Here is a 14,349-nt window from a genome sequence, read left to right as displayed (position 1 = left end):
TAATTATTATTATTATTATTATTATTATTACTATTATTATTATTATTTTAAAGAATGCGCGCAACTTTCATTAAAAGAAAAATAAAAGTTTACATGAAATTGGTGGGGAGCCGAGAAACAATCTGGGCTCCCACATCCTTAGCAACAGCAAAGCTAAGACTAGTAAAAATGTAAGCGGCCACCCGAGCCCCCGCATCCTGAGATACCGAGAATTTCTGGATCCGCTTGAGTAAGGCAACAGCATCCGAACCCAGCTCCTCAAGTGATGAGAAAGAGAAGGGCAGAAACCATAACTTCACGCCGCGCACAAATCCCCCGTACTTAGCACACTTACGCCGAGCAAGATCAAGAACAACCCTAAGCAATGCACAAAATCCGTCATCCCGGTCGAGTCAAAGGAGAAGACTCTATCAAGTCAACGCACACATCACGCCCCGTCCCAAGAATAAAGCAAAGCAAATCCGTGGGACGAAGAGAACCACCATGCCCGTCAACCAAACCGATATCAACCTCCTTTCCATGAAATGCGGATCTATAGCGGATGTCGAAAAGAGTGTCACAGACGAGGTTATCCGATGTTTAACGCCCACGATACCAAAAGACAAGAAACAGCGTGGTCCCCAAAAACATCATCAGCAAAAACTCGAGAGCAAGCAGGACAGGGCCTAGATACCGTGAATAACGGAACACCCAGACGATAACCAAGCACACTATGGTAAGTCTTCCCGTTCATAGTCTGACCCAACCCCGAGATAGGAACCGCACGCAACCAATCAGAGGAGTGGGAACCCTGCTGAGACTGTCACAAAGCAAGGCGGGCGTGGTGTCAAAGAAAAACGGACTACGAGGCAAAAAGAACCGTCGTGAAATAAATGTACGCCAATTTCTTCATAAGTTTGGGGGCAGCAATTTCACTAGGGTTACCTAAGATACCAGAGCCTGTAGTCGTAGTAAAACCCCGCGCGACATCATCAAAAGCAGGGCCAGCAGCTACAATACCACAAGGTCTGAGGAGCTTAGCCTGCAAATCAGCAGACTGCAAACGGGACACAATAAAAGCATAATGTAAAACATCCCCCGCCGTATAGACACCAAGACCACCAAGATGAAAATGGAAAGTAGCAAGGCGCAACTGTCAATCCCCAAAACTCGGGCCAGACGTGGTGACGATACGTTCCAAGCTGGAACGAAGAGCAGCATCAAAAGGAAGATGGACGGACCCAAAAACACTAGGGGAGCAAGTACGAAGGGAGAAATAGAACTTAGAAATACCAGTACAAGCTCGAAATAGAAGCAACTCACATTTCGGGTCCTCAATCCTCGCAACCAAGTCCATTAGCTCAATGGTCTTAGTTAATCTACTCGCCACAATCTCACTGCCAAAATCAGGGCAAGTACTGACAGGTCCACCCAAAACTGTAACACCGCGCAAGTGTCGAGCAATAGAAGGTGGGTAAACCCCAGGAAGCCGACTCTGAGGATCCTCAACAGGCCAAAAGACCTCCGTCTTGGAGACATTAAGGTGCAGTCCAAAACGGGGGCCATCCGCCATAATCAAATCCAAGACCTTCCCTACCTCCAAAGTGTCCCCCACAATGGTGCCATCATCCAAGTACCACGCCTGCATAGTGAGGTCAAAAGTATCCTGGATTTTGCATACTAAGGGATGCAAAACCAAAGCGAAAAGCAACGGACCCAAAGGATCACCCTGCTGGACATCCTGACAAGACCACAAGCAATGCTCCCCATAAAAAAGACGGGCAGGGCTGGAATAACAAAACTCCACCCAACGGGAAAGAACCGGGCAACGACGGCGGACTTCCTGAAGCATGGTCGTACGATCAACAAGGTTGAAAGCATTCTGGAAATCAACCAGCAACATGGAAAGTCCCACCTCAGCACCCCGAGCCTCAATGAACCGATTCAAGGCATGCGAGATAGCCTCTCCTCCATCGGACACACCCACCCCAAACTGTAAACCAGCAAAATAAGACAACAAAGAAGGACCCACCATAAAAGCACCAACCTTAGAGACAAGCCGTCTCCAAACAATGTCAACAGCAATAGGACGGACCCCACCACCTGGTTTAACAAGCGGCGTGAGAGGGGCGTTGGCAATGTACTCACCCAAAGCAAGAGAACACCGACCCTCAAGAAAAAGATTAACCACCCTAGTAATAGAAGTGATCAAATCATCAGAGATAGCCACAACAGCGCCACTCAAACAATCCATAAGGTGCTGGGCACGAAAACCATCCCTCCCACAAGAAGTATCACGTGGGAAGCTCCGAATCATATCCAAAACCACTGACGCAGAGGCAACCAGAGGATGATGGTCCCCCGATAAAGGAGGCAATGAAGGAGGTGGGGCGACATGATGCTTCTCACGCAAGGCCACAAGAGTGGCATCGGAGTAGGGGGCGACCCTAGAGGAAGAAAGCACCCGAACAGCAGCAGTATAGTGACCATCACAAATCTTCCGCCGACATTGACGGAGGTTATGCTCACCCAAATCCAGATCCTCCTCCACATTAAACAAAGAAGGACCCTCATCAAAACACTCCTACAACAGCTGCAAACCACCCCCAGGCATCCCCAAAGCAAGGATAGCCCTGACAATACTCTCCTCCTGACGCTGGCGCCGAATAGCAGTCCTACACTCAACATTACTCCGAGGAGCGAAAGTCTTAAGCAGACACAGCGGTAAAACAAGTAAACGAATCCAGCGGGAGAGATCACTAGAGGAATCAGCCACATCATCCAGAGCTCCTTTCAAAGCCCGAGCAAACCCAAGAAGACACTTAGGAGGAATAGATTTTACGGTGTGAAGGCCCAACGACAATAAACGATCAAGCGAAGATATAGACCACTGAACAAGCTCAACACCATCATCAGAAGAAACCGAAGTAGAAGGAGCCAAAGGTTTCGGAATACCATAAATATGAAAACTGTAGAGGCCATCAACACACTCCGGATGCATCACAATATCACCCCGACTATACCAACATCTAGCACGAGTGGTATGGGTCATAAAACACACCCCACATAACCAGAGCCCCATCCGTCTCAAAGTACTCTCAGCATTGGAATAAACAGTTAAACTATCAGTAAGAGTCTGACGCGTAAGGTCCAACGCACCATCATGACAATGTCGGTCCCGAAAATGTTTCTGCCATGCAGCCTTAGTTAGGCCCTTACCAAAACCATCCCGACACGCATGAAGACCCGTAAAAGGACAATGGTACCACACAAGCTCAGACATGAAAGGACAACAAAACCCAACACCCTTCCTCGCACACAGCGGCGTTGAACAGCCGAGAACCACCACCAACTAACCACACCGATAACTGTTGACAAACGGCCCAACACCCACACAACCCGAACTCCACACACAGCAAACCGCAACCTCCACTACAACCTGAACCCACACAGACAAGGCAGTGGCAGAGGCGGCAGTGGCCGGTCACAGGCAGGAGCACCGGACCACCGCAACAAAGCAATAACAGCGTGAAAAGTAACAGAAAAAGGAAACGAAAAGAAACGTGACACTCACCGGTGGAAGGACCGTAAAGCAGCGCCGTCAGCCACCACTGTAATGACCGGCGACTTGAGATTTGATGGCCAATTGGTGGTGGCGCAGGTCGACAAAGGTCGCAAAGCAGGCGACAATTACCCCTGAAAAGACAACACGCCGCACGCAAATCCTTCTCAACAGCGAACCACCGTATGAACAACCCACAACAACTTCCCCTGACCGACGACGTGAGGTCTAATAGTCGACGTGGGGTGGCTGTTGGTAGCCAACGGCGGAAGAAAAACCCAGAAACCCGATGCCCTAAACCAGACACGATGCCCTAATCCCACAATCACACTAACAGCCGACACCAATAAACCCGATAGACGCCGACGACGAGATGGACGGCGTGAGACGGCGAAGGTGGTGACGGAGAAGGACTAGGGTGGTGCAGCCAAGGATCTTCTTCTTCTTCTCTCTTTTTTTTTATTATTATTATAAGGATGCGCGCAGATTTCATTAAAAGAAAAATAAAAGTTTACATGAAATTGGTGAGGAGCCGAGAAGCAATCTGGGCTCCCACACCCTTAGCAACAGCAAAGCTAAGACTAGTAAAAATGTAAGCGGCCACCCGAGCCCCCGCATCCTGAGATACCGAGAATTTCTGGATCCGCTTGAGTAAGGCAACAACATCCGAATCCAGCTCCCCAACTGATTAGAAAGAGAAGGGCGTGAAACCATAACCCGCTGCCGCGCACAAATCCCCGTACTTAGCACACTTACGCTGAGCAGCATCAGCAACAACCCGGCCAGGCACAAAATCCGTCATCCCAGTCTGAGTCAAAGGAGAAGACCCTGTCAAGTCGACGCACACATCACGCCCTCTGTCCCAAGAATAAAGCAGCAAATCCGCAGGACGAAGAGAACCACCATGCCCGTCAACCAAACCGATATCAACCTCCTTTCCCGAAGAAATACCAGATCTATAGCAGATGTCGAAAAGAGTGTCACAGACGAGGTTATGCCGATGTTTAACGCCCACAGTACCAGTACAAGAAACATCGTGGTCCCCAAAAACATCATCAGCAAAAACCTGAGAGCAAGCAGGACAGGGCCTAGATACCGTGAATAACGGAACACCCAGACGATACCCAAGCACACTACGGTAAGTCCTCCCGTTCATCGTCTGACCCAACCCCGAGATAGGAACCGCACATAACCAATCAGAGGAGTGAGAACCCTGCCGAGACTGCCATAAAGCAAGCTGGCGTGGTGTCAAAGAGAAAACAGACTATAAAGCGTTAAAGAACGTCGAAATAAATGTCCGCCAATTTCTTCATACGTTTGGGGGCAAACAATTTCACTAGGGTTACCTAAGATACCAGAGCCTGTAGTCGCAATAAACACCCGCGCGGCATCATCAAAAGCAGGGCCAGCAGCTACAATACCAGAAGGGCCGAGGAGCTTAGCCTGCAAACCAGCAGACTGAAACGGGACGCAATAAAGACATAAAATAAAACATCTCCCGCCGCATAGACACCAAGACCACCAAGATGAAAACGGAATGTAGCAAGACGCCACTGCCAATCCCCAAAACCCGGCCCAGACGCGGTGACAATTATTATTATTATTGTTATTGTTATTGTTATTATTATTATTGTTATTGTTATTGTTATTATTATTGTTATTATTATTATTATTATTATTATTATTATTATTATTATTATTATTATTATTATTATTATTATTATTATTATTATTATTATTATTATTATTATTATTATAAAGGGATGCTTGTGACTTTCATTAAAATAAGAATAAAAGTTTACATGAAATTGGTGGGGAGCCGAGAGACAATCTGGGCTCCCACACCCTTAGCAATAAGCAAAGCTAACTCTAGTAAAAATGTAAGCGGCCACCCGAGCCCCCGCATCCCGAGATACGAGAGAATTTCCGGATCCGCTTGAGCAAGGCAACAAGATCCGAACCTTGAGCTCCCCAAGTGAAGAGAAGGAGAAAGGAAGGAAACCATAACCTGCTATCGCGCACAAATCCCCATACTTAGCACACTTTCGCCGAGCAAGATCGGCCGACAACCCGCCCGCACAAAATCGCCAACCTCCCGAGTCAAAGGTGAAGAACCCGTCAGTCGACGCACACATCACGCCCGTCCCAAGAATAAAGCAATAAATCCGCAGACGAAGAGAGCCACCATGCCCATCAACCAAACCGATATCAACCTCCTTCCCCGCAGTAATACCGGATCTATAGCAGATGTCGAAAAGAGTGTCCCGGACAAGGTTATGCCGATGTTTAACGCCCACAAGACAAAGACAAGAAACAAGCGTGTTCCCAAAAACATCCCCAAAAAAACCCGAGAGCAAGCGGACAGGGTCTAGATACCGTGAATAACGGAACACCTGCACGATACCCCAAACACACTACGGTAAGTCCTCCCGTTCATAGTCCGCCCCAACCCCGAGATAGGAACCGCACGTAACCAATCGGGATGAGTGAGAACCGCCGAGATCGCCATAAAGCAAGCCGGGCGAGGTGTCAAAGAGAAAAAACGGACTACGAGGCAAAGAAGAACCGTCGTGAAATAAATGTCCGCCAATTTCTTCATAAGTTTGGGGGCGCAATTTCACCGGGGTGACCTAATATATCGAACCTCGTAGTCGCAGAAACACCGTGCGGCATTATCAAAAGCAGGGGGCAGCTACAATACGGAAGGGCCGAGGAGCTTAGCTCGCAAACCAAACAGACGCAAGCGGGACGCAATAAAAGCATAAAATAAAACATCTCCCGCCGCATAGACACCAAGCCCACCAAGATGAAAAGGGAATGTAGCAAGGCGCCACCGCAATCCCAAAACCCGGCCCGACGCGGTGACAATACGTTCCAAGCTGGAACGAAGAGCGGCATCAAAAGGAAGATGGACAGACCCAAAAACACTAGGGGAGCAAGTACGAAGGGAGAAGTATAGCTTAGAAATACCAGTACAAGCTCGAAGAAGAAGCAACTCACATTGCGGGTCCTCAATCCTCGCAACCAAGTCCATTAGCTCAATGGTCTTAGTTACTCTCGTCGCCACAATCTCACTGCTAAAACCAGGACAATCTTGATGGTCCTCCCAAAACAGTAACACCGCGCAATGGCCGAGAAATAGAAGTGGGGAAAACCCCAGGAAGCCGGCTCCGTGGATCCTCAACAGGCCAAAAGACCTCCGTCTTGGAGACATTAAGATGTAAACCAAAACGAGGGCCATCCAACATAATCAAGTCCAAAACCTTCCCCACCTCCAAAGTATCACCCACGATGGTGCCATCGTCTAAGTACCAAGCCTGCAAAGTGAGGTCAAAAGTGTCCCGGATCTTGCACACCAAGGGATGCAAAACCAACGCGAAAAGCAAAGGCCCCAACGGATCACCCTGCTGAACACCCTGACAAGACCACAAACAAGTGCTCCCCATAAAAAAGGCGGGCGGCTGGAATAACAAAACTCCACCCAACGGGAGAGAGCCGGCAACGACGGCGGACCTCCTGAAGCATGGTCGAACGATCAACAAGGTTGAACGCATTCTCGAAATCAACCCGGCAAAGATAGAAAGCCCCTTCGAGTCCCCCGAGCCTCAATGAGCCGGTTCAAGGCATGCAAGATAGCCTCTCCTCCACCGGACACACCCACCCCGAATCGAAGCCCTCAAAATAAGAAGATAAAGACGGACCAACCATAGAAGCACCAACCTTAGAGACAAGCCGTCTCCAGACCGTACCAACAAAGAATAGGACGAACTCCACCACCCGGTTTAACGAGGGGTGTGAGAGGGGCGCTGGCAATGTACTCACCGGAGGAAGAGGACACGGCCCTCAAGAAATAGATTAACCACCCTAGTAATAGAAGTGATCAAATCATCGGAGACGACCACGGCGGCGCCACTCAAACGATCCATAAGGTGCCGAGCACGAAAACCATCTCTCCCACAGGAAGTACCACGAGGGAAGCTCCGTATCATATCCAAGACAACCGCCGAAGAGGCAACCAGAGGATGATGATCCCCAGACAGAGGAGGCAATGAAGGAGGCGGGGCGACAGGATGCTTCTCACGCAGGGCCACGAGAGTGGCATCGGAGTAAGGGGCGACCCCAGAGGAAGAAAGCACCCGACTGAAGAGATAGTGGCCATCGAAATCTTCCGCCGGCATTGGCGGAGGTTAAGCTCACTCAAATCCAGATCCTCATCCACAGTAAATGAAGAAGGACCCTCATCAAAACACTCCGTAATAACCGCAAACCCCCAGGTGCCCCCCAAGCAAGGATAGCCCTGGCAATACTCTCCTCCTGATGCTGACGCCGAATAGCAGTCCGACACTCATGATTACTCCGAGGAACGAAAGTCCGGAGCAAACAAAGTGGTAGAACAAGCAAACGAATCCAGCGGGAAAGATCACTAGGGGCATCATACACCCCATCCAAGGCCCCTTTCAAAGCCCGAGCAAACCCAAGACGACACTTAGGAGGAATAGATTTCACGGTGCGCAGGCCCAAAGACAACAAACGATCCAGCGAAGATATAGACCACTGAACGAGCTCGACACTATCATCAGAAGGAACCGAAGCAGCAGGAGCCAAAGGTCTCGGAATACCATGAATATGGAAGGTGTAAATGCCCTCAACACACCCCGGGTGCTCCACAACATCACCCCGACTATGCCGACATCTAGCTCTAACAGTACGGGTCATAAAACACACCCCGCACAACCAGAGCCCCATCCGTCTCAAAGAACTCTCGGCATTGGTATAAACAGTCAAACTATCAGAAAGAGTCTGACGCGTAAGGTCCAACGCACCATCATGACAATGTCGGACCTGTAAATGTTTCTGCCAAGCTGCCTTTGTAAGGCCGTTACCGAAACCATCCCGACACCCATGAAGACTCGAAAAAGGACAATGGTACCGAACTAGCTCAGGCATGTAAGGAACACAAAACCCAACACCCTTCCTTGCACCCAACGGCGTTGAACGGCCAAGGACGACCAACACACCAACCAAACCGAAAAAGGTTGATAAACAGCCCAAAAACCGCACAACTCGAACCCCCAAACAGCAATCCGCACTACACCCGTTACCCACACAACAACGGCAGGGGTGGCCGCGGCCGAGCACCAGTCAGGAGAAGCAAACCACCGCAACAAGGCTCAAAAAGGAGAAAAAAGCAACGGACCAAAAAAAAACAAACAGTAAAATAAAACACACTCACCGGTGTAAGAGCAAAGGCAGCGTCGTGAACCACCACAACAAAGGCTGGTGACTTGAGGTCGGACTGCCAAGGGGTGGTGGCGCCGTTCGATAGCCGTCGCAGAACAGGCGACAAAGCCAAAACGCGAAAAAGACGCGCACAGAATCCCCTCACAATGTGCGCGCGAAACACCGCAAGCACCACCGACAACAAACTCCCCTGACCGACGACGTGAGGTCTAAAGGTCGACGTGGGTGGTTGTTGGCAGCCATCGGTGGAAGAAAAGGAAACGGAATCCTATGCCCTAATCAGAAACGATCCCGCAAAAGCAACCCTAACAGCGCAAAAGAACCCCACAACCACCAACGACCCCTGCAGATGCCGATGAAGAGATGGCCGGCGAGAAAGGACGGTGACAGAGGTGACGGTGGTGGACAAGGGGCAGTGTAGGGCAGCCGTTACAGTGAATCGCGTTTCCCCTCCTCTCTCCTCTCTCAATATTATTATTATTATTATTATTATTATTATTATTATTATTATTCGCAATTTTTTATTGAGATCAAATAAATTTTTTACAAGAAATTAGTGGGCGGCTAAGAGAGAACATTGATAAGAAAATATAGTTTAAAGCACACGGTAAGATAATACCATTTTTCCGCTTTATATACATTGGTTTGTTCATACTCTATTATACTACGGTTACATTACTATAAAAATTAATGACATGAGTGAACTTATAGGTATATATGTACCGAATAATTAATGTCAAATGTTTTTACATCGGTTTTTAAAAATAATATTCCGTATATAACTTTTATGAACTGAATTTATAGGATATGAACTTATATGATCTGAACTGAACTTATAGGATCTGAACTGAACTTATAGAATCTGAACTGAACTGAACTTATAGGATCTGAAGTGAACTTAAATTAAGTGATTTAAGTCCAAAAGAACAGGGCCTTAGTAGTTAGTAACATGATTCACTCATTCCATAAACTAGAATTTCTCGACCCACTAAGCAAGCTGACATATGATATATGCAAGCTCGTACCACATACAAAAACATTTTCAACCAAGTAAAAAAATGGAAATGGATCCTTTCCATTTCCTTTCACAAAATTTCCTCTTACAATCTCTTTAATTAATAATTTCCCCTTTCACACACATTTTCCTTTATCTTTATGCATAAATTTAGAACCGTTAGATATTGTCCAAATGCGATCCAGACCATTAATAGGAACTTGTCTCTTCATTTCTTTTTAGGAAATGGAGAGAAATTGGGCTTAAAAAAAGGTGATATCTTCAAACTCAATCATATATAAAAACATTTTCCGACTAACTAAGCAAGCTAACATCTGCAAACTTGACCCATATATAACACGCATTTTGCAACCAACTAAGCAAGCTGGTATCTGCAAACTCGAACTATGTATCACACATTTCAAACCAACTGAGCAAGCTCACAATCAGAACTTGGACTATATATATATATATATATATATATATATATATATATATATATATATATATATATATATATATATATATCGACATTTTTCAACCAACTAAGCAAGCTCACAACCGTAAACTCGGACCATATATATAAAGACATTTTTCAACCAACTAAGCAAGCAGACATATGCAAATCAGTAATTCACAAAAGTCGACAATCAAATTTACCAAATACATCAATGGATACAAATCAATCACACAATCCAAACCTTAGACCATCCCCAAGCAAGGTCACGATGGAGGTCGCGACCTTGTTGGGTCGCCTTAACCAATAATTAAGCATGAGATTAGCGTGACCTTTTGGTTGCTCTTGACCTTATAAGGTCAATTTGTGACCTCTTTGGTTGCTCTTGACCTTATTAGGTCAATTGGTGACCCAATAGGTGTCAAATTATCATTGGTCATAAACAAAACAAAAAGGATTGGAAGGTGAAAAATGATTGGGTTGATGACCTAGGTCGCGACCTTCTGCTTGGGAGGTGAAAATGGGTCAGGGTTAATAAGGTGGGATTAAGATTAAAATCGGGTCGCGACCTAATTAGCGCGATCACTGCTTGGGGATGGTCTTATATAACAATCATACACAATTATTCCAATTTCAATCAAATCAAATCAAATCAAATCACAGTCAATGACATAAATTACACCCAAATCAAATTTAAAAACAAAATAAAAACATTGACTAACGAGGAGAATAAATAAAATGACCCGGTCCAGCATCGGTCCGACCGGCCAAAAGCCCAGCACCAGCAACCTCTTCTTCATCAAGATACAAATCATCCGTCTTCCTGAAAACCGAGTATACAAGCACAACACCAACCCCAACCGCAACCGAAATAATAATTTCCATCGTCGCCCCGGTAAAGAACAAAGCCAAAAAAGAGTAAAAAAGGACAACACCCCAAGCACGGCACGATCATCAATTTCGCGACGAAATAGGACAAGCGGCATGTCGCAAAGGAAGAACAAGAATATCCAGGCAACCATCATTAGTAGGAATACGATGAGGGAAAGCGGGTGCCCAAAGAGGGAGAGGAAGAGGACGAGGAGGATGAAAAACGCGAAATTTACGTGGAAATAAGCTAAGTTGGACTTGAGTCGGGTGAAAGCGGAGGATAGGTTCAGTGGGAAGGAGAGGGTGTGGAAGTTGAAGATTTGGCGCCAGGGTCGGCGGGTGGAGAGGTGGTAGAGGATTTGTTTGGCTCGGGAGATGTAGTCTAGGTTTGTGGATAGTGGGGTTGTTGAGGGTGGGACGGAGGTTGGGATTGGTTGTTTTGAGGAAGACATGGTTTGGAGGGAGGTTTGGGAGAGAGGGACGGAGAGGAGGGATGGGGTAAATTTAAGGGTGTGAATGTGGGGAAAGAGGTGGAGGCATGTGATGGAGTTATTATTGGTGAGAGTGATGGTCTATCACAAATACCGTCTCAAAGTTATTGAGCTCTTACACAAAGCTGTTGAGCAATTTTACAAGTTATTAAACTAGGTTACGAAGTTATTGAGTTTAATAATTATTCCCGGTTCGTAAATATCGACGACGTTTTCATTGCAAAAGACGATAACTACCCCTACTCTCTCATTAACAAACTAACTTTCCTCTCTAATTCAAAAAAACCCAAAAAATAAGAAACCTAACCACCACCACCAACACTTGATTCCTCCACACCACCACGCCGCCAGCCGACCACTGCCGGTGTACCACGACCGCCAGTGGTGCCACTACTTCCACCACCACCATAACAAGTTAGTCTAATTTTTTTAATTTTCTTTTGTTAAAGTTAGCTAAATTCTTGTTAAATAATTGTTTTTAATTGTTTGTTTTCCTTCCCCTTCCCTTATTGTTGTTCTTAATTGATTATATGACTTTAATTTTGTTATTTAATTGAATTAGTTTGTAAATTAGTTTGTGTCTTAGGTTTTATTAAACTTAATTGAATTAGTTTTGAAATAGGTTAGTTTATCTTGTGAATTTTTTGTTAATTAGTTAGTATGATGTTAATTTTATTTTTGTTTGTAATTAGGTTGATGCTTTTTGTGAAATAGATTAGAATTTGACTTGATTTTTTGTGTTGTTAATGCGTTGTTGGTGTCGATTTGGGGAATACCATGGGGAAACGTGGGTATTGCTCGTTTGGCCATGGGTAAAACGTGAGGATTTGTCGTTTGGCCATGGTCAAACGTGGGGATTTCTCGTTTGGCCATGGTCAACCGTGGGGATTTTACGTTTGGCCATGGCAAACGTGGGGAAATTTCGTTTGGCCATGGTCAAACGTTGGATCTCTTCGTTTGATGCATGGTCAAACGTTGAGATTTAACTCTCGTCCGTGGTAAGTTCAATTTTAAAAAAAAACCGTGTTTTTTGCTATTATTTGCGTTTTTTTTCAATTTTATAAGTTTTCTAGTCGATTAACGTGTTTTCTAACAACTTTTATTCTATTAATGCATATGGGAGATCGAAATGAGAGAGGAAAGACCATCATGCAAGCTCCGCTCCGCCAAACGTACACGACCGTATCGATGGGCGGATTATTACGATGTCGAAGCGTCGTTTGCGTGTTAAGCAGGCCCACCAACAACCACTGCCACTTCGAGAGACGTCTGGCATGGTTATGATGCCTACTCTCGGTTACGTCCGTAGTGATTCGGAGAAGGCGAGGTCACGGGAGGTTGTCGGTAGTTACCGGCATGATAGAGAGGATGAGCCGTCGGATGACGGTTCGGAGGAGGAGGATGCTGGAGAGTATCGAGTCCAAGAGAACCCGTCATCGCAGAGATTGTTGACTCAGAGGTTGGGCCGGGATCATAGAGGACGCTATTCGAGTGTTAGAGAGACGTCCTCTAGCACGGATACGTCGAGGAGGCCGAAGAGGGATACTTCTTGGATCCTGAGAGAGCCCGTTCCTAGTGGTCCTAGTAACATTGCCATCTTACGGAGTTTTGGTGGACACATTTCGTTCAACTGTTGGTCAGACCCTAACCCGGAGAATATGACGTCGTGGATCAAGATCTACGAGAGGCCGAAAGCTGCGAGGGAGATTAGGGAGATATGTCTCAGTGAGGCTGTTGCCGCTAGGGTAGAGGCGAGCAGGCTTGAGATTTTGAGGGAGTGTTTTACCACCGGTCTAGACGATAACCTCCTTAGTGCTTTTATCGAGAGGTGACACCCGGATACTAACACTTTTCGTATGTCTTTTGGAGAGATTAGTATCATGCTTCATAATGTCCAGCATATTCTTGGGATACCTGTTACTGGTGAGTGGGTGTGTGTGGACGGTTTGGCCGAGGCTAATGATAGTGGTCTGAGGGGGAAGATTGCGAGGTTTTATGGAGTTCCCGAGTCCGAGGTTGTACCACCGTGCTATTAGAATGGCGGTTTACATACATCAGACTTGAGGAATGTTGTTCACCTAGGGAATGAGCATGACTCGTTATGGGCTTACCTCTTGATTTTACTGGGTCATACTCTTTTCATGGATAAGAGTGGTGATAGGGTGAACGCTCAGTTGTTGCCCTTGTTTGATAGTCTTGATCGGGTTGGTTCCTATGCTTGGGGTGCCGCTTATTTGGCTTACTTGTACCGACAGTTAGGGATAGCATCACGCCGAGATAGTACTGGTGTTAGTGGGTGTCTACCGTTACTCTAGGCATGGATATACGAGTACTTTCCCCAGTTCCGACCCGGCGCTAGATTCTTTCTTGAGGACCGTCCTCTAGTCGAGGCTTGGGCCCGCTTGCCTCGGGATAAGGGTGATTCTCATACTTTTCAGATGTATCGCCATAGTTTGGACGATCTTAGGTCGGAGCATGTTCGATGGTTGCCCTACGGGAACCGTCCCCAGGGAGCTTGCAGAGTATCGCTTTACTCGGGTTTTATCAGACATCTTGATATAATAGACCCGTACCAGCCGGATCGGTGCATGCGTCTGTTTGGGTACCGTCAGAATATCCCGGTCCCGATGCCGATTCCGATTGTTGAGTCTCGCACGGCGAACGGGAATTACAGGATGGATTTCGGGCAAGAGCCCAATAGGACATGGGGGAGCGAAAATTCGGCCACACCATTACTAAAACTGTGCTGACTCAA

General features: G+C 46.6%; 1 pseudogene; it reads right to left on the bottom strand.

Moving 5' to 3' along the window:
- Nucleotides 1-10,896: 10,896 nt before the first annotated feature.
- On the bottom strand, nt 10,897-12,436 carry LOC141632625 (PRA1 family protein F3-like; annotated as a pseudogene).
- Between the last annotated feature and the right edge of the window lie 1,913 nt (nt 12,437-14,349).

Source organism: Silene latifolia, chromosome Y (genome assembly GCF_048544455.1).
Source record: "Silene latifolia isolate original U9 population chromosome Y, ASM4854445v1, whole genome shotgun sequence".
Taxonomy (NCBI): domain Eukaryota; kingdom Viridiplantae; phylum Streptophyta; class Magnoliopsida; order Caryophyllales; family Caryophyllaceae; genus Silene; species Silene latifolia.
Note: the sequence above shows the minus strand (reverse complement) of the source record. Positions and strands in the feature narration are given on the sequence as shown.